General features: G+C 43.1%; 1 long non-coding RNA gene across 1 annotated transcript; it reads right to left on the reverse strand.

Annotated features, from left to right (window-relative positions):
* Positions 1–1,746: 1,746 nt before the first annotated feature.
* Positions 1,747–2,118, reverse strand: LOC308114927. The gene is made up of 3 exons (XR_013935655.1): positions 2,068–2,118; positions 1,915–1,986; positions 1,747–1,791 (listed from the first exon to the last, which is right to left on the reverse strand). It is a non-coding gene; the product is annotated as an uncharacterized lncRNA (long non-coding RNA).
* Positions 2,119–2,471: the final 353 nt, after the last annotated feature.

Genomic DNA, 2,471 nt, shown 5'->3' on the forward strand with positions numbered 1-2,471 from the left:
TCCAGTGCCCCGGGACGCTGTCTAGTTTTAAACCTTTTAGAAGATGTATATCTATTTAAGTAGCCACGTAGTTCTGTCAACATCTGCATGTTAGCTGATTTTCAGATCAAATGAATTCAGTGCAATTCCAAAACGTTTCCATATATTTATTATCATGTAACTTGGAAATGAAAATATATGTATGACTGCTGATGTATTATTCTCTCATTTACTGAATAAAAGTCAGGCTCATTTTCAAAACGAGAGAAAAGAAATGAAATGTTGAAATACGGTGCTTGACTTCGGAACAATAAAATACATTTTACAGAGAATAAATCCAAACACAAGTTAACATCTGGAGAGAGACTCATTTTCTTCCTCAGTGAGGAAACTGAGCTTAGACTTAGACTTAGACTTTGCTTTATTAATCCCTTGGGATGACTCCGTCAGGGAAATTTGAGTTCCAGCAGCTTATTAGAAGAGCTCTTGCTCGAGCTCTTGCTCGTCCTGACAAGATATTCGACCTGGACGTAACAGAGTCAGGACATTCCCAGTCTCAGGTGGAGGAGCTCGTTGGTGAGCCTGAAATCATGTTTAGTCTTGTTATGTTGGAGAAAGCTGCCTGACAGTTGTGTGTTGTGTACAGAGTGACTTCCCTCAGAGCTGGGAAAGTGTCTGAGGAACAATTTGGAGTCCAAAAGTAGAAGCATCAGTTTTTACTGGCTGCTCTTTCAAGACACATCTGCTTGGAGATCGACCATTTGCACCGGGAGGATTCCAACATTTATCCATTTCAAGTTTTCCGTCACTTCCTGTTAGGATCTCTTGTCAACAAAGGAAGACAGATCTGACTCAATGTGAACGTGTGAAGGATCCTGGTGGACTGGTCATACTGGACTCTCAGACTGTTGATTCTCTGTGACTTCACTTCTGATTTAAGTAGGTTAGTCTGTCCAAAAGCTTAAAGTTTTGTCTCATAATGCTGTTTCACGTTGCCGTTTTTTAATAAGAACAAATGAGACTCACAGGTTTGGTGCTGCCAGTGGGAAGAATGAACAGGAATGACTCCATTCTGGATTCAATGCTCGATTTTCACTGTCAACACTTCTTTTTTTTGAGAGCGCCATCTGCTCCCGATATTTCCTCCACTTCCTCTGTCTCATCCGTCGTTTTCCTCTCCTTTATTCCGTCTTTTTCTCTCACTTTGCCTGTTGTAAACTGTCTCTGTGTGTCAAAGTTTTGGCCCTGAAATACAGAGATTGGATTGGTTGCGTAATGTCACGTGTGCCTGCTTAACTCACCTGCAATTGGTCTGTGGGTTTCCTCATCCAATAAACCATTATTGTAAAGACTATAAAAGCTGCGCTGGTTGAAAATGGAGCATCCCGTCAGTAACCTTCTATTTTGGCTGGAGGTAGGTCCGGGTCCGGATGGGACGGCGTCTGGGTCCGGATCCGGACCGCACGCCGCCTATTGGTGACCCTTAATCGAGAACAAGACGCTCTAAATATTGATAATGGCGAGGACATTCACATGGACAGACCATGACGTTGGATTGTTATTCCAGGTGACTGTCAACTAGAAAACTACCAAGTCCCTGGAGAATATGTACTGTGAGTCATGACACTCTGGAGGCCGCCATCATCTTGTCCATCTACGCGCGCATGTGTGGAGGAATTATTTGATATTACAACCATGGTGTAGCTGCCCTTGGCATCAAGAAGAAAGCGTGGAGCTCGACGGGTGCAAACGTTTATTTTTCTTTTCTTTCATTGTTCTTCAGAACAGGCACCAGCACCGTACACCGTGAAACTGCAGGATATTATGAACAAAAAATACATCAGTTCACTTATTTCATTACATTTCAATCTAACAATAATACACAGTGCCCGACTAATAATAACAAACAAAAAGACGCGCTGTCATTGTACACACCTCGCTTCGCCTACCAAGGGCTCAAAACACCGGTCCTCATTTCGTCAATGATCCCAACACTTCAGAGTTTGCCTTAAGCAAAAACACAGGGCAACACATGTATGTCACAGTTCGATTTAACGCGTTTCTGTGACATCTTTTGGGACTACCTACCGGTTATCTTTTATATAGCAGTCGCTCCTTGTGCGCTGCTGTCAAGGCCCGTCAGTCTCAGTGTGCGTCAGCTGTCAAAACCCGCATGTGACGTCACAATTTGTAGGCAAGTTACAACCCGGAAACATGAATTGTCGGCGGGGTGAACCCCAGAACATGTATGGCAACAAAACAAAACAATACTGTAAGTAGCCACTTACACATGGTGTGCACGCACAGTAGCAGCACTTCAGAAAAAGTGGTGATTTCTCCCAGTTTCCATGGAGATGCAGTCAGAAAGTTTTGCTTTGGAGCTGGTACTTCTCATACAACAGATCTCACCACAGCACTGATCATGTTTTGATGGCCCTGCAATTGATTTGTGATACAACTATTCAATTACAGGAGCAAACTTTAAGTCACTG

Source organism: Lipophrys pholis (assembly GCF_963383615.2).
Source record: "Lipophrys pholis genome assembly, chromosome: 9".
Classification (NCBI taxonomy): domain Eukaryota; kingdom Metazoa; phylum Chordata; class Actinopteri; order Blenniiformes; family Blenniidae; genus Lipophrys; species Lipophrys pholis.